Here is a 19507-nt window from a genome sequence, read left to right on the forward strand (position 1 = left end):
CCCTCTGTTAAACTGGCCGGATTCCAAGGTTCTTGTGTTCTAGGGTTCGAACCAGTCCGATTTGGGGCTTGAGGATTTGTGGGTAAATTCGGACCAAACCAAGCTTGGTTTGGTCACGAGTGAGGCCAGGGTGGTGACTGGTGTGAAACTGGGGTGGGTTGGTGTAGGTCAGGGTTGGGCTCGAACCTTCAAATTAAGATTCGAGATGATGGGGGATGATTCGAGGCAAGGGGGTAACAGATCTGTGTTCGGGGTGGTGAGGTGCATCAAGGGTGTTACTTTGGTGGTCACCGGTGTCGTTGCCGTCGGGTTTAGGGTGAGAGTGTATGGGGGCGGCTAGGGTTTGGAACGGGTTCGTCTCTTGAGACGATGATGAATATGAGGTGGGGGGTGTGGTTTGGATAGGGGCGTGGGGTGTGATGAAGGGCTTATATACGGAGGGGGAAATGGATCCTGGCCATTGGATCTGGTGAAATCGAGGGCCAGGATCCCTTCACTTAAAGGGAACGGTGTCGTTCCACCTAAAGGGAGGTCGGGCTGGTCCGGGGTTAAATGGGTCGGGCATATGGAGATGGCCTGAGGCCGTTGGATGGGATTGGGTTAACGGTTGAGATTAGATGGCCCTATACGACGTCGTTTGGGTAAGTAAATGGCCTGATCTGGTCCGTTCATTTGAATCAATCAATGGCTCAGAATGAGGATGCTAATACGTCGTCGTTTGGGGGTGCGCCTGGGAAGCCTGGATTTGGACTGGGTTGTGGTAATTAGTTTGGGCCTGATTTTCATTTAAATTTTGGCCCAAATCCGGTATTTTCCTTCTTATAATTTAAACCAAAAATTTCTACAACCCAAAATTAAACTACACAAATATTAATTAACACCTAACAACATTTATCCACGAATTAAAACTTTTAATAAAATTACCATGATAACAGATAGAATAGAAATGCGTATTTTTGTGATTTTCGCTTTTAAAACCAAATAATGGTTAATTAATTCCTAAATGTACCATTTTCCTAAATGCATGCAACATATGTTTTTTTTAACTATAGCAAGGTGAGCATTTACGGACAAAACAATTATCCAAACGTCACACAAATCCTCAAAATTGTACCCGAAGGTAACTTATTTTATTTCTTTTCCGATTTCTTTTGGAGTAGTCTCCGTGAAGCAAAAATCACGTGCTCACAGCTGCCCCTCTTTGTCCGAAAACACAAAGAGTTTTCGTGCAAAGATAAGGTGAGCGGATACGAGCAATTTTTGCCCGTTGGAATACTCCGTGTGAAGCATTTTTGAAAAAGATTTAACCGAATCTTTGCTTCAAAGGTTTCCTACATATCCCTGGCTAGAAGGAAATCAGGTTAATGTAGTTCGGGAAGTTTTGGTAGCTGGGACTACCATGGGACTGCAATGTTACTGCTGTTGCAAGCTATTACCACTGCTTACAGATCTCCTTGTTACACCGTGCTTAAAAGAAAACAAGAAGCTAGGCCAGACTACGGATCATAAGATCTTATCTATCTTCAACTTGTTCTTGTTACCTTGCTTTCTTGTCGGCTTGTGTTTCTTCCGGTGCTTTTCTTCCGTGAATTTTGGTGATGACACCAGTTTTCATCATTTTGTTCGGTCCGCTGGGAGTATGGCTTCCTTCATTAAGCTTTTCAGTGGTTCCTCTAGGGATCCATCTTTCTTTATCAGATTTGTTATGCTGGGCACAATTTAATGTTCACAGGCCGCTTCCTTCAAGACGCGTCTTTTCTTCCCTTTTGACTCATGCGCTTGAATTTGTGTTGGGACCTCTTGTTGCAACCTTCTGCTTTTTGGTGCCGGGGATTTTATTGTTTCCTGCTGGGGATTCCTGTGGTAACCCTCTGCCTTCTGGTGGGTTACTGATTTCAAAACCTGAAGTATAAAACTGAAAAGTATTCCTCTCGTTATACAGGTGGGTGCATGAATGCAAAATATGAAATGTATTCCCTCGTTATACTGGTGGGCGACCTAGAACATGAAATGAAAAGACAAAAATGTATTCCCGCATTATACTGGTGGGCGACCTAGAACATGAAATGAAAAGACAGAAATGTATTCCCGCATTATACTGGTGGGCGACCTAGAACATGAAATGAAAAGACAGAAATATATTCCCGCATTATACTGGTGGGCGACCTAGAACATGAAATGTAAAGACAGAAAGGTATTCCCGCATTATACTGGTGGGCGTCCTAGAACATGAAATGAAAAGACAGAAATGTATTCCCGTATTATACTGGTGGGCGACCTAGAAATGAAATGAAAGACAAAAATGTATTCCCACATTATACTGGTGGGCGACCTAGAACATAAATTGAAAAGACAGAAATGTATTCCCGCATTATACTGGTGGGCGACCTAGAACATGAAATGAAAAGACAGAAAGGTATTCCCGCATTATACTGGTGGGCGACCTAGAACATGAAATGAAAAGACAGAAATGTATTCCCGCATTATACTGGTGGGCGACTGAGAACATGAAATGAAAAGACAGAAATGCATGCCCTCATTATACTGGTTGGCGACCTAGAACATGAAATAAAAAGACAGAAATGTATTCCCGCATTATACTGGTGGGCGACCTAGAAATGAAATGAAAGACAAAAATGTATTCCCGCATTATACTGGTGGGCGACCTAGAACATGAAATGAAAAGACAGAAATGTATTCCCGCATTATACTGGTGGGCGACCGAGAACATGAAATGAAAAGACAGAAATGCATGCCCGCATTATACTGGTGGGCGGCCTAGAAATGAAAAAACAGAAAATGTATGAATTCGTTTCCTCGTTCCTTCGAGAAAATTTTGGACAATCGGCAGAAAATTTTCTGCCCCGATTTTGGTGACCTTCCTTGTGGCGTGTCTTTCTGCCATCATCAACCTTTATTTTCCTGTAGAAATCAAAGAAAATTTTGTTAGTTTTAACATGGTGAGTGATCGTGTCACTCCTGCTGGCGGATGATTTTTCCTTTCCCTTTCCCTTGCTCTTTGCTCCCGCAACTGGTTGGGGATAAAGTTGTTTGCTGGGGGTGACATCTCTGCTGGGGATGGTATTTTCGCTGGGGATGGTTTTCCATTTATCCCTTCCCTGCTCTTTTGTTTCACAACATGTTGTGGGAGTCCTTTTCAACTTCAAAACTACTCCCTTAAACGTTTATTTTCTCCCAGCCCTGCAGGGCATAACATGTTATCACCTGGGGATAACGTTATTGAGGATAAGACTGTTAGGGTTATCTTGTTGCGGATTAATTCTCTCTTCATATTTCCCCCTTTCTGTGGTGTCTGACCACCTTGGACCTTGGTCCGTGATTTATCGCAGTTCTTGCTGGGGATCTTCTTGGAACTTGTTCCACAAGTCCTTCAAACGTCATTTTCTGCTTTTCTTCATGTTCCCCTTAACTTTCTAGGCCAGTTTGTCATTTGGTTTTGCAACAGACACCTTTTGTCCTATTGCCTTGGCTTTGGCCTGTGCCCTTCGCATTTTGTTTTGTACAGTTTTGGCCCTTGGTAGGAAACTCTGACAAGTCCTTCTCAAAACAAATTTCTGGAAAAGTCTTTTTAGACAAAGAAATGAAAAGGCTAGAAAAGAGAAAAATCTTTCTGAACAAATGCTGGGGGAGAAGAAAAGGAAAGAACTTATTTGGACGGTATGACTGGTCCCAACTATTATGTTGTGCATTACGGATTACTCGACCCAGTCTATTTGTATCAATCAATCTTTCTGATGGCCTTACTTGCTGGGGATAAATAGGTGCCCACCTCTTCGCAAATGCGAATCCTTTTTGCCAATCTATCTTGTCGTCTTATAGTGCCCTTCGAGGGTTTTTCACTAATAAGACTCTCTCTTTTCTCTCAGCTCCCGTCGCCTTATGGTGCCTGTGAAGGTTTTCACCGATAAGACTCTCTCATTTTATTTCTCTCATCTTTCGTCGCCCTATGGTGCCCGTGAAGGTTTTCACCGATAAGACTCTCATTTTTATCTTTCAATGGGGGTTTGGAGCGCTGCCGATATGACTCTTTCTTTCGGAAATTCTTTTCGGCTATCAATTAATTTCTAGTTTATGATTCTCTTCTTTGCTGGGGTTCAGTGTATTATTCTCGGCTTTCATTTGCCTGACTTGGCACCTCTCGGATATTGATCGGAAGGTCTTTTTTGGACATCGCTGTTGGTTTTGTGTAGGTTTAAAGAAAGGCTATCAAAACTCAAAAATAACTTCGACGGGTGAAACACTACAACTCTTGGAATCAACCCTTTTTGAAACTTTAAAAACATAATTCCTGTCCCAGTTTTCTTGCTTGGGGATTTTTATATTTACACTATTGTAGAGCTATGCACATTATACACTCTATGCACACTATGGTGCACTATGACCGAGCCGTGAGGCGCCTACGTATCCTCTTTGAGGAATCAGGTCAAACGTAGTTCCTACCGGTTTCTCTATTTTCTTATGACCTTTATCTTGTTTTCATTTTTCTTTTAATTTCTTTTCTCTTTTTTTTCACATATATTTTTTCCCATTAATGATTCCAAAAGAGGGGTATGAAAGAATAACTAAGGCTCAAAGGGGGAAGCAAAGGTTAAAAGTGTTTGGATAGAAGAAAGAATTGCCTCCGTCATTTCATTATCCAATAAGTACCAAGTACAAACAAACGAACCAATAACTATCATAATCAAAGAAATTACGCATAATATCTTTTGACTGCATCAGAATTGATAGCCATGTCGACGCATCTTCCTTCGATATCTGTTAGACATAAAGCGTCATTGGACAACACTCTGGTCACAACATAAGGCCCTTGCCAATTTGGGGCGAACTTGCCTTTTGCTTCGATCTGATGTGGGAGGATCCGTTTCAATACTTGTTGCCCTACTTCAAATTTTCTGGGGCGCACCTTCTTATTGTATGCCCTCGCCATTCTTTTCTGATAAAACTGGCCATGACACACTGCTGCCAATCTCTTTTCATCTATTAAGTTCAACTTCTCCAGTCGAGTTTTGACCCATTCATCGTCGTCAATCCCGGCTTCAGCGACAATGCGGAGGGACGGAATTTCGACCTCTGCTGGTATTACTGCTTCAGTACCGTATACCAACAAATAAGGAGTTGCACCTATGGAAGTCCGGACTGTAGTGCGATAACCCAACAAGGCAAAAGGTAATTTCTCATGCCATTGTCTAGATCCTTCTACCATCTTCCTCAGTATCTTTTTGATGTTCTTATTGGATGCTTCAACTGCTCCGTTCGCCTTGGGACGATATGGGGTGGAATTGTGGTGTGTAATCTTAAACTGTTGGCATACCTCTCTCATCAAATTGCTGTTAAGATTGGCACCATTATCCGTGATGATCACTTTTGGGATCCCAAATCTGCAGATGATATGGGAGTGAACAAAATCCACCATTGCCTTCTTGGTTACCGACTTGAAAGTTTTAGCTTCAACCCACTTAGTGAAGTAGTCGATGGTCACCAGAATGAACCTGTGGCCGTTGGTCGCTGCCGGCTCAATAGGCCCAATGACATCCATGCCTCATGCAACAAATGGCCATGGCGCTGACATTGTATGCAATTCTGTCGGCGGGGAATGAATCAGATCTCCGTGTATCTAACATTGATGGCATTTCCTCACCAATTTGATACAATCATGCTCCATAGTGAGCCAATAGTACCCTGCTCAAAGAATCTTCTTTGCCAATACATATCCGCTCATTTGTGGCCCACAAACTCCAACATACACCTCTACCATAACCGTCGTGGCTTGACCGGCGTCTATATATCTTAGAAATCCCAAGTCCGGGGTTCTTCTGTACAACACTCCTCCACTGAGGAAGAAACCATTTGACAAACGCCGGATGGCTCTTTTTTGGTCTACGGTGGCCTGCTCCGGATATATCCTCATCTTGAGGTACTCCTTTATGTCATAAAACCATGGCTCGCCATCCACTTCCTCTTCTACCATGCTGCAATAAGCATGCTGATCACGAACCTGAATGTGCAAAGGATCAACATACATTTTGTCGAAGTGGTGTAACATTGATGCTAAGGTGGCCAATGCATCGGCAACCTCATTATGAACTCGCGGGATATGTTTGAATTCCACTGATCGAAATCGCTTGCTCAGATCGTGCAAACATTGTCGATATGGTATGAGTTTCAAATCCCGTGTTTCCCACTCACCCTAAATCTGATGCACCAGGAGGTCCGAGTCTCCTAAGACCAAAACGTCCTGGACATCCATGTCTGCAGCTAGTCGTAGACCCAGAATGCATGCTTCATACTCGGCCATGTTGTTGGTACAATAGAAGTGTAGCTGAGCTGTAACAGGATAGTGACGTCCTGTTTCAGAGATGAGTACTGCTCCTATTCCAACCCCTTTTGCGTTTGCGGCTCCATCAAAGAAAATCTTCCAACTTGGTTCCTCGGGTAATTCCAGCTCACCTGTATGCATTACTTCCTCGTCTGGGAAATATGTCCTCAAAGGCTCGTATTCTTCATCAACGGGATTCTCAGCCAAGTGATCGGCCAGCGCTTGGGCTTTCATGGCTGTCCTCGTCACATAAACGATATCAAACTCTGTGAGCAAAATTTGCCATTTTGCTAACCTCTCTGTAGGCATAGGTTTCTGGAAAATATACTTTAATGGATCCAAACGGGAGACGAGATAAGTAGTATACGAGGACAAGTAGTGTTTCAACTTCTGAGCCACCCAAGTTAGGGCGCAACACGTCCTCTCGAGTTGAGTGTACTTGACCTCATACACTGTGAACTTCTTGCTAAGATAATAAATGGCCTGCTCCTTCCTTCCTGTAATGTTGTGTTGCCCCAGCACGCAGCCAAACGAATTCTCTAGGACCGTCAGATAAAAATTAATGGCCTCCCCGGCTCAGGTGGAACCAACACAGGTGGATTGGATAGATACCCTTTGACCTGGTCGAAAGCCTCTTGAAACTCCGCCGTCCAGTCTACCGCAGCATCTTTCTTCAGCAGCCGAAATATGGGTTCACAAGTCGCCGTGAGTTGAGCGATGAACCTGCTGATATAATTTAGCCTTCCCAATAGACTCATTACCTCCGTTTTGTTCTTTGGCGGTGGCAAATCTTGGATGGATTTGATCTTGGATGGGTCCAACTCAATACCCCGTCGACTGACGATGAATCCTAACAGCTTTCCTGATGGAACCCCAAAGGCGCATTTGGCCGGGTTGAGCTTAATATTATACCTTCGAAGTCTTTGAAAGAACTTCCTTAAGTCCGCTACATGGTCTTCCTGACGCCAAGATTTTATGATCACATCATCTACGTACACTTCAATTTCTTTGTGTATCATGTCGTGAAGCACAGTAGTCATTGCTCGCATGTACGTTGCCCCAGCATTCTTCAATCCGAATGGCATTACCCGGTAGTAGTAAGTCCCCCATGGTGTAATGAAAGCCGTATTTTCCGCATCTTCTTCGTCCATTAAGATCTGATGATATCCTACATAGCAGTCCACAAAGGATCCGATCTCGCGCCCAGCACAATTTTCGATCAGGTTATGGATGTTGGGCAATGGAAAATTATCCTTAGGACTTGCTTTGTTGAGATTGTGGTAGTCGACACACACCCTGATTTTTCCATCCTTCTTCGGCACCGGTACCACATTGGCCAACCAATCGGGATATCGAGTGACCCGAATAACCTTCGCCTGCAGCTGCTTAGTCACCTCTTCTTTGATCTTCACACTCATCTCTATTTTAAACTTCCTCAGTTTTTGCTTGACCGACGGGTATGCCGGGTCAGTGGGCAATTTGTGAACCACTAGATCGGTGCTTAATCCTAGCATATCATCATATGACCATGCAAAAACATCTTTGAACTCAATGAGGGTTTTGATTAATTCCTCTCTGACGTTTGGCTCAATGTGGATGCTGATTTTGGTTTCTCTGACATTATCTGCATCCCCTAGATTTACAGCCTCGGTGTCATTCAGATTAGGCTTGGGTTTCTCTTCAAATTGGCACAGTTCTCGGTTTATTTCTTCGAAGGCTTCATCCTCGTCATATTCAGACTCATCGTCATAATAGATCTCTTGTGTAATTAAGTTGGAGTCAGATTGATTTATTAGACTAGGTCGAAGATCCATTGTGCATGCCATGTCATCAGAACCAGTAAAAAGAGAACTGTTCAGAAAGAGGAAAGAAAAAAAAATTAAAATGAGACAAGAAAAGAGAATTTTATTAAAAATGCAAGATAACAGGGTTCACACTCGTACAAAATAAAATGAGATTTGGATTACACCCTGGAATAATCCGAAAAAGAAGAAAGAAAAATCAAAGCCTACTACTAGGACTCCCCCCGGATAGGAAGAGGAGTAACCGTCCAATTGTTGGTTTTGGCCTCAGGCCCCACAAACTGTATGTCTGCTACGCCGGAACCCTCTCCAACTTATACCATATTGACATCAGCGAACAGTCTTTCGAAGCTCTTATTCAAATCCCCGTCCATCCCAATCAATGGCCCGAGAATTTTCGGGATTTGTGACTGTCACACCTCCTTTTTGCGCGCCCACCCCGAAGGGTTAATGCGCGAGGGAGTTTTTCCAATTTAAGTGACAATATTTGAAATGAGATTATTTATTTAATTCAGAGTCGCCACTTGGGAAAGGTTTGGCTTTTGGTGTCCCAAGTCACCGGTTTATCTTGAATCCCAAATCGAGGAAAATATTCGACTTTCCAAATGAAGTCTGCGAACCAGAAATTCTAAGTAAGGAATTCTATTGACCCGAGGGAAGGTGTTAGGCACCCTCGAATCCCGTGGTTCTAGCACGGTCGCTTAAATTGTTATAATGGCTAAATATCTGATTTAAATACATGTTGTGACTTATGTGCTTTTATTAAGTTTAAACCGCTTTTATTATTATCATTTATTTTTATAGAATTGCAACGTCGTGAAAATGCATCTCGAACCACGTCACAATCAATGCACCCGTAGTTGTTAACACATTTCGACTCCGTTGAGATTTGAATTTGGGTCACATAAATGCGCACCCGAATTTAAGAATGTAATTTAATTAAGTCGCGCCTAAAGAGTCTAACGCGTTATTATCTTTGGGGAAGGCAGTGAAATTCACTAAACGACCCATCCCGGATTCTAAGTATTTAATATGTACATTTATGAGGGCCCCGCAGTTTGTGCATCTCATTTGGCGAGGCTCGTCTCATTTTATGAAATGGGTAAACCTACAATGACTACATCTTTATTATGTTCGTCTCTAAGAAATGGAAGAAAGAAAATACATTCTAATTAAATTGCATGCTTGGCCAACTCCGGATTCTTGTTTGATTATCTGATTAGCTGTTTATGAGGCAGGAATTGTCTCGTGCCTTATTTCACGGGTGAACATGCTGTTAATTTGCTAAAGGAGATTGCAGGAAAGATTAATAAAAATACTAAACTTACACTAAATGTTCTTCAAGTTCGAATTTTAAACTAACTTATTTGGGCTTGATTAATGGAATCAACTACTTATTAGGAGATGCTACTAATTGGATTCAAAACTGCCTAATGGAATCCGGACGTGACAGAGTTAAATTAAATGATTTAAAGCTATATGGCGTTTGTACAGGTTAGTAGCAATCTACCTTATACATACAGAATATAAATGAAAAATGAAGTCTAGTTATCGATATGCCAATTACTCGTGCAATCCACGAATTACATAATTACATCATACGTACAAACTAAACAAGCTAAACCATTGTAAATCACAATAAATTAAAAAAACTAAGTTTTCAATTAGATACGAAACTACCTGCTGTATTTCCTTATTGAGTTACAACCTAAAGATTTGCACAAATCTACTAACACTTTATAAGACAATAGGCACAACACCAAATGACTGAAAAATTCTCCGCGCCTTTCATTTCAATACTCATTGTTACTGTTACATCAAGGTGAGATTCAAAATGTGTACCTGGATGCTGAAATGCAAAGAAGAAGAAGAAGGATAGAGAAGTCAGCAGTAGTAGCAAAGGATAGCAGCAACAACAACAAATACAGCAGCAATAGCACCCCCAGGCAGAATGAAACAGTAGTAACTCAATGAAACAGTACCCAATGTCCAAGTAAAAGACTCAACAAGGCTCAGTTGAGACCCAGGAAACTCCAATGTTACTCAACAGGTAATAGATGAATCCGACACAAGATTGAAACACAGTTTCTGATTTTCAGACCCTCAAAGGAAAGAAACCCCAAATTTCGAATAGAACAAAGCAGTTGATGCTGATTTCAAACACAAAAAGGTGAGGAAAAGCAAAGTTTTCAACTTCAATCAAACAGCAGAAATTTTCTTTTCTATCTCCCTCCCTAATTTCTAAACCCTCTCTTTTCTGATTTTCAGAACTATCTTTGATTTTCTGAACTATATTTTTCTGCCCTCTCCACTGTTTTGTCCAATCCCCCTATCTTCTTTTTTATCTCCTAAGGTCTGCCCTTTCAGAATGCTCTCTCCCTTCTCTATCTCTTCTATCCTGTTTTTATAGCTTAGAATCCAGCCTATTTCTCTTTGAATTCCCCCCATGTGCCTTCTTCTGTTTTTCCACTCAAAACTTAAAAGAAAAGTATCCCCCATAAGATTCCCCTGACAAACCCTTTCTTTACTGCTAAAGTGGCCTGTCCCTTATTCTAATTAGCAAATATGGGCAGCCTGAATATGCCCTGACAGCACATGCTGTCAAATTTGCTTTAATTCAATAAAGAAACTATAATGCACATGCTTCCCAAGAGTGCACATGCCATCGATTCAAACTCAAACCTGAACTGCAGCTATAACCTAATCCTTAATGACTCTTGGTTCAACTAATCAGACCATGAGCAGTTAAAATCAATTCTTAGCTAACTCAAACAATGGCTTAGTGAAATTAAAAAGCATGAGTCAGATTACTGTCATCCCTAGCTGAAACTAACTTACGACATACGCCGAATCGACTACGCGAATTACAACACATACAATTAATAGCTAATGATCAGAATTGAACAGTATTGAACAGGGGGTTCAGATTGCACTGTCAAAACAATAAATGACCCTGGGAACTAATTAATCGATCGAAATTCATTTCAATCGATTACACTGTTAAACACATACATTCATCAATGAATAGCAAAAGAGATTCGGCCAAATAAAAGGTCCGGGCAAAATGGACAGAAACAGTCGACACAAAAATTCAAAATAAATCAATTAAACATTTGGACATATGAACAGACATTTAACTATAACAAAACAACAAAATGAACTGACAAGGAAAAGGAAAGCAGAAACACCTTAAAGGTTTGAAAAAAATCAGAAGACCCTGTCTCGGATTTCGAATCAAAATTTCTTTTGGGGTTGAATAGACTTTAATTGAAGTGTTCTCAACTGAGAACACTTCGATTAAGGTCCATTAGACCCTAATCTTCTCGTTCAAACGGACAAGAACTCGAATTCAGGACTTCTAGGGTTCCTAGGGCGGATTTGGGATTCAGGTCTTCCTGGTTGGATTCAGACCAAACCCAGCCTGGTTTGGTCACAAGGGAGGTCAGGGGAGTGCCTGGTATGGATTTGGGGGGGTTTGGTGTAGGTTGGGGACTGGCTCGAATCTTCAAATGAAGATTCGAGACGGTGGGGGAAGATTCGAGACCCACGGCTGGTGGATCTGTGTTTAGGGGGTCGAGGTGCCCTAGGGGTGTAACTTTGGTGGTCACCGGCGTTGTTGCCGCCGGGTTTACGGTGAAGGTGCACAGGGGAGGCTAGGGTTTGGGAGGTCTGGGTTTGGGACGATGACAGGGGGGTGTTTGGATGGGGGCGTGGGGTAAGGTTTGGGCTTATATAATTAGTGAGTGATTAGATCCTGGTCGTTGGATGAAGTGAGATTGAGGGCCAGGATCTTTCAGCTGGTGAGGAATGGTGTCGTTCCAACTGAAAGGGGTTGGGTTGGTCCGGGGTTGAACGGGTCGGGTTTAAACAATGGGTATGGATATGTGACGAGGGCCGTCAGATCAACTTGGTTTGAACGGCTGAGATGGATTGTTCTTGAAACGGCGTAGTTTTGGTGTCAAACTACGTCGTTTAGTGGCCTGGGCAATGGGTCTCTTGGACCGGCTGCCTTTGGGCTGGTTTTTGGTGCTTTTGGGCCTCGAATTTTCTAAATAAACTGGCCCAATCCGATTTAGACCAATTTGCACTCTTTTCTTTTTATTTTCTAATTTAAACACAATACCTAATTAAAGTAAAACTAAACACATATTAATTAACACTTAACACAATTATCACACACATATTAAAATATTTAAATAGGTAAAATCACACCATGACAACAAAACACAAGACGAAAACATACATTTTGCGATTTTTCTTTAAAAACTAAACCATGATTTAATTAATTCCTAAATGTACAATTAAATCCCAAATAAGCATGTAATATATTTATTTTACATTTTGCGATTAACTACAAAAAGGTAAACATTTACGGACAAAAATGATTACCAAAAATATCACGCAAATTCTCAATATTGTACCTGAAGGTAACTTGTTTTATTTTTTGATTTCTTTTTGGAGTGATTTCAGTGAAGCAAAAATCACGTGCTCACAGCTGCCCCTCTTTGCCCGAAAATACAAAGAGTTTTCGTGCAAAGATAAAGTGAGCGGATATGAGCGATTTTGCCCATTGGAATACTCTGTGTGAAGCACCTTTGAAAGACTTGACCGAATCTTTGCTTCAAAGATTTCCTACATATCCTGGGCTAAATAGGAATCAGGTCAATGCAGTTCGGGAAACTTTGGTAGCTGGGACTACCATTGGATTGCAATGCTTGCTGTTACTGCTGTTGCTGTTGTCGCTACTGCTTACCGACTGCCTTATTACAACCAAAGGAAGTTGAAACTGAACTAACTATTTATGCCTGTCAACCGCTAGTTACAAGATTCCTATCTATAATTCTTTTGCAACTTGATCTTGGGTCTTAGCTGATTCTGCTTGTAGACTTCGATCCGAATCTTGATGCTTGCAAGTTGTAGGCGCTTGTTTATTTCTGCAATATTGAATAAAACGGGATTGGCGGAACTCGGGACTTTAATCAAATTTTAGAGCGACTCGCCGTTTGTTTGTTCTAGTATTTGGGGACATCTTCTCCTTTTGTCCTTTTCTTCTTTTCTTTATTCAAGATTGAGGCTCATCCCATGGGTCATCTCGATCCATGCGTCTCGAGGTCAAACCTGCTGAGACAAACAAAACAAACGAACGAAATTTTTCTGCCCCAGTTTCACTAGGAAAATTTCGTGAGTTAATGGCCATAATAATCTACAGCACTGATGCGGGGATTTGAAAAACAAACCTAGTCTACGAAGCGCAACTCAGGGATTGGAGCCCTAATGTCGCAAAAGGTAAAAATGCACAACTCAGGGATTGGAGCCCTAATGTCGGCTTAACAAAAAAATGCTCAGTTCAGGGACTGGAGACCTGAATTGGGAGGATTGCCAGGTTATGCTGGAAACTGTCCGGGTTATGTCGGAAAGATTCATCGGGTTATGCCGGAAAAGGGAAAGAGTTCTCGGGTTATGCCGGTAGGTCATCGGGTTATGCCAGAACGATTCACGAGTCATGCCGAAAAGATTCATCGGGTCATGCCGGGAAGATTCATCGGGTTATGCTGGGAAGATTCATCGGGTTATGCCGAAAAGGGTCCACGGGTTATGCCGGGAAGATTCATCGGGTTATGCCGGAAATGGTCCACGGGTTATGCCGGGAAGATTCATCGGGTTATGCTGGGAAGATTCATCGGGTTATGCCGAAAAGGGTCCATGGGTTATGCCAGGAAGATTCATCGGGTTATGCCGGGAAGATTCATCGGGTTGTGCCGGAAAGGGTCCACGGGTTATGCCGGGAAGATTCATCGGGTTTTGCCGGGAGGATTCATCGGGTTATGCCAGGGAAGTCATCGGGTTATGCCGAAAAGGGTCCACGGGTTATGCCGGGAAGATTCATCGGGTTATTCCGGGGAAGTCATCGGGTTATGCCGGAAAAGGGAGAGAGTCCTCGGGTTATGCCGGGGAAGTCATCGGGTTATGCCGGAAAAGGGAAAAAGTCCTCGGGTTATGCCGGGGAAGTCATCGGGTTATGCCAGAAAAGGGAGAGAGTCCTCGGGTTATGCCGGGGAAGGGAAAAAGTCCTCGGGTTATGCCGGGGAAATCATCGGGTTATGCCGGAAAAGGGAGAGAGTCCTAGGGTTATGCCGAGGAAGTCATCGGGTTATGCCGGAAAAGGGAAAAAGTCTTCGGGTTATGCTAGAAAAGGGAAAAAGTCCTCGGGTTATGCCGGGGAAGTCATCGGGTTATGCCGGAAAAGGGAAAGAGTCCTCGGGTTATGCCGGGGAAGTCATCGGGTTATTCCGGAAAAGGGAGAGAGTCCTCGAGTTATGCCGGTGAAATCATCAGGTTATGCCGGAAACGGGAGAGAGTCCTCGGGTTATGCCGGGGAAATCATCGGGTTATGCCGGAAAAGGGAAAAAGTCCTCGGGTTATGCCGGGGAAGTCATCGGGTTATGCCGGAAAAGGGAGAGAGTCCTCGGGTTATGCCGGAGAAGTCATCGGGTTATGCCGGAAAAGGGAGAGAGTCCTCGGGTCATGCCGGGGAAGTCATCGGGTTATGCCGGAAAGGGAAAAAGTCCTCAGGTTATGCCGGGGAAATCATCGGGTTATGCCGGAAAAGGGAGAGAGTCCTCGGTTTATGCCGGGGAAATCATCGGGTTATGCCGGAAAAGGGAAAGAGTCCTCGGATTATGCCGGGGAAGGGAAAAAGTCCTCGGGTTATGCCGGGGAAATCATCGGGTTATGCCGGAAAAGGGAGAGAGTCCTAGGGTCATGCCGAGGAAGTCATCGGGTTAGGAGAAAAATGTAGGAAAGAATCGGGAGGAGACTTCCCTTTTGGGTTGATTATTGCAGCATAGCTATTTCTAATCTTTGCGCATTTCCTTTTGGATGCACCTGCCTCTCGCAGGGTTGTACCTGCTTCCTGCTTAGTCCGTTTTGTATTGCAACTGCTTCAACTTCAAACAAAGGAAAATTGTTAGTTTGAAATTGTGGTCGGTTTGTGGCCTTCATTGTTTTTCTTGGTCCCAAGCCTCATTTCTGTTGAGAAAATTCGCCATTGATTGGCTTCCAATGCGACCTCCTTTCAAACTGATAAGACTCAATATTTCAGGATTTCACAATGATTTGCGCGTGTAAGGCTCTGTTTCTTCCGTCTCAAACTCTGCTTGGGGATTTTGAGGTAATCAGACGTCACGATCAGTCGGGATTGGACCGACGCACCACTGAGGTCGGGTATGTTCTCCACCTCTTGCCACACAGAGCCCTGTGAAACCGGTCCTGCCACCTTTTCTTTCTAGCATGTTTGGGGCTTAGGGTTAAACCGAAAAGGAATCCAAAGAAAGGTAAACAAAGAGCGAGGAAATGAATTTAAAAGAGAGGCGTCCTTTTCGGGGAAAAGAAAGACTTATCCGAGGTGCATGCTGGCTTTAAATTGACATGACCTGCTTTTTGGACTGGATGCCCGACTCTCACGAACCTACATTTTCTCACGAACCAAACGGATCTATGTTTCCAAACCAGGGAGCCTTGCCAAAACCTTCTGTGGTGAAATCCTCTTTTCGGCCGACAGCGCCCTTTGCGAGTTTTCGCTAGCCGACCTCTCTCATTTCTCTTCTTACCGTCGCCTTATAGTGCTCGTCATGAGTTTTCACTAACAAGACTCTCTCATTTTGATTTCTCTGCTCGCCATCGCCTTATGGTGCCTGTAGGTTTTCACCAATAAGACTCTCTCATTTTATTTCTCTCATCCTGACTGCGTCGGATCCGAGCAACTGCGTCCTTTGATTTTGAGGAAACTTTTGCCGATTGATCGGAAGGACTTGCAACAGGTTTGGGGTCAAAAAAAACTTGGATCGAATTACAACTTTGGAACCGTCCAGGCGGGATTATCGCCGGATTATTATAACGTCTGCCCCAGTTTAAATTTTTGGGGAAAAACTGGATTTTTGTTTTGGTGTGACTGAACCCCATAGAGAGGCTGCCTATGTATCCTTTCGGAATCAAGTCAAATGTAGTTCAGGCAATTTTTTTTTGATTTTTTTTTTGTTTTTTTTTAATTTTTTTTTTTAAACTAGCACTTCCGGGTTCCAAAGAGGGTAATGAAAGAAAGGTAAATGGCTCAAAGGGTTAGCAAAGGATTTGAGTGTTTGGGTAGCGGGAATGAAAGCCTTCGTCCTCTCAATTGTGCAAAAACATCGTCGGAGCAAATTCAGACATAGTATCTTTTTACTGCATCTGCATTCACGGCTGTGTCGGGATCTTTTCCTTCAATATCACCTAGATATAATGCTCCCCTGGGCAATATCTTCCTGATGATGTATGGACCTTTCCAATTAGGAGCAAATTTTCCTTTCGCTTCCTGGTGATGTGGAAGAATGCGCCTTAACACCAGTTGACCTACTTCAAAATTCCTGGGTCGCACTTTCTTGTTGTAAGCACGGGCCATTCTTTGTTGGTACAACTGCCCATGACAGACCGCAGCCATTCGCTTTTCATCGATCAGCGTTAACTATTCCAAACGGGTTTTGACCCACTCACTGTCTTCAATTTCAGCTTCAACGATGATCCGGAGAGAAAGGATTTCTACCTCTGCCGGTATCACAGCCTCGATCCCGTAAACCAACAAGTATGGGGTTGCCCCTACTGATGTGCGTATTGTAGTGCGATATCCCAGCAGGGCGAAAGGTAACTGCTCATGCCATTGTCTGGAACTCTGGTTTGTCTTCCTCAAAATCTTCTTGATGTTTTTGTTCGCCGCTTCAACAGCGCCGTTGGCCTTGGGCCGATAAGGAGTGGAATTCCTATGCGCTATTTTGAACTGTTCGCATACATCCCCCATCAAGTGACTATTCAGGTTTGCCGCGTTATCTGTGATGATAGTTGTAGGAATACCAAAACGACAAATAAGATTTGAATGCACAAAATCCACTACAGCCTTTTTAGTGACCGACTTGAGAGTGACAGCCTCTACCCATTTCGTGAAGTAGTCGATAGCAACCAATATAAATCTGTGTCCATTTGAGGCCTTCAGCTCGATAGGACCAATGACGTCCATGCCCCAAACAACAAATGGCCAAGGTGCAGACATGGGATGCAGTTCTGTGGGAGGCGCATGAATCAAATCACCGTGCACCTGACACTGATGACACTTTCGAACGAAGCTAAAACAGTCCTTTTCCATGGTCATCCAGTAATAACCTGCTCGAAGGATTTTCTTTGCCAAAACATACCCGTTCATGTGGGGCCCGCACACTCATGCGTGTACTTCATGCATGATCCTTCCCGCCTCCTCGGCGTCAACACATCTTAGCAGATTGAGGTTCGAGGTCCTTTTATACAATAACTCGCCGCTCAAAAAGAAACCACCTGCATGCCGCCTAGTGGTTCTCTTTTGATCTCCAGTAGCATGTTCGGGGTATTCTTGTGTCTTCAAGAACCTCTTGATATCATGGTACCATGGCTGTGTACGCGATCCTGCCTCGATTACGTTGCAGTAACCGTATCTTTCCCTGATTTGGATTTCCACCTGGGTAGGGTAGAATTAAAGCCAAGGTAGCAAGTGCATCCGCTAGTTCGTTGTGACACCGCGGGATGTACCTGAACTCTATTGACTTGAAACGCTTGCCAAGGTCTTCTACGTGCTGTCGGTAAGGAATAAGCTTGACATCCCGAGTTTCCCATTCACCTTGGGCTTGCCGGATAATCAGGTCGGAATCCCCCATAATCAATAAATCTTCAACATCCTGATCGATCGCCATATTCATGCCTATGATGCAGGCTTCATATTCAGCTGTATTGTTCGTGCAAAAGAAACGAAGCCTAGCTGTAGCCGAATAATGTTGACCAGCAAGTGAGATCAAGATTTCCCCTATTCCTACACCTTTGGCGTTTACGGCCCCATCAAAGAACATCTTCCAAACATGAGCGTTTTCCGAGGTTACTTCTATGGTGTTGATTTCTTCATCCGGAAAATAAGTACTCAACGGTTGGTATTCCTCATCAACCGGGTTTTCGGCCAAATGATCCGCTAATGCCTGGGCCTTCATTGCCGTGCGGGTGACATAGACTATGTCAAATTCAGTAAGCAAGATTTGCCACTTGGCCAGTCTTCCAGTAGGCATCGGTTTCTGAAATATGTATTTCAGAGGATCCAACCTGCTTATGAGGTAAGTAGTGTGAGCTTGGAGATAATGTCTCCATTTTTGAGCAACCCATGTCAAAGCACAACATGTTCTTTCCAGCAGAGTGTACTTGGCCTCATAGCCGGTGAATTTCTTGCTCAAGTAGTAGATCGCCTGCTCCTTCTTTCCGGTTATGTCATGTTGCCCGAGGACGCAACCGAAAGAATTTTCCAAGACTGTCAGATACAAGAACAGGGGTCTCTCTGGCTCTGGCGGGACCAAAACTGGGGGATTTAAAAGATATTCCTTGATTTTGTCAAAAGCTTCTTGACACTCAACCGTCCATTTGATTGCTGCATCCTTCCTTAACAGCTTAAATATGGGCTCACACGTGCTAGTCAGCTGGGCAATGAATCGACTAATATAGTTTAACCTTCCCAACAGACTCATCACGTCTTTCTTCGTTCTTGGGGGAGGTAGATCTCTGATAGATTTTATCTTTGTTGGATCTAATTCGATACCTCTCCTGCTTACTATGAAACCCAAAAGCTTGCCTGATGGGACCCCGAAAGCGTATTTGGCTGGGTTCAGCTTCAAGTCGTACTTCCTCAGTCTCTCGAAGAATTTCCTCAAGTCTTGGATATGATTGTCCTGCGTCCTGGACTTGACTATCATGTCGTCCACATACACCTCTATTTCTTGATGCATCATGTCATGAAAAATGGTAGTCATGGCCCTCATGTAAGTTGCCCCAGCATTCTTCAGACCAAATGGCATAACCCGGTAACAGTAAGTGCCCCATGGTGTAGTGAAAACAGTCTTCTCGGCGTCTTCTTCATCCATCAACACCTGATGATACCCAGCGTAACAATCTACGAAAGACTGGATCTCATGTTTGGCGCAATTATCAACAAGGATGTGGATGTTGGGCAATGGGAAATTGTCTTTGGGACTCGCTCTGTTCAAATCTCGATAATCCACACATACCCGAGTCTTCCCATCTTTTTTCGGCACTGGAACTACATTCGCCAACCACGTGGTGTACTGGACTACCCGAATTACTCCCGTTTTCAACTACTTGGTGATTTCTTCTTTAATCTTGTCACTGACATCAGTTTTGAACTTTCTTTGCTTTTGTTGAACTAGAGGACAATCAGGGTGAATTGGCAATTTATGCACCACTAGATCAACGCCTAATCCTGGCATGTCATCGTATGACCAAGCAAACACATCTTTAAATTCAAAAAGGAGTTGAA

The sequence above is a fragment of the Nicotiana sylvestris genome, chromosome 6 (genome assembly GCF_000393655.2).
Source record: "Nicotiana sylvestris chromosome 6, ASM39365v2, whole genome shotgun sequence".
Lineage (NCBI taxonomy): Eukaryota > Viridiplantae > Streptophyta > Magnoliopsida > Solanales > Solanaceae > Nicotiana > Nicotiana sylvestris.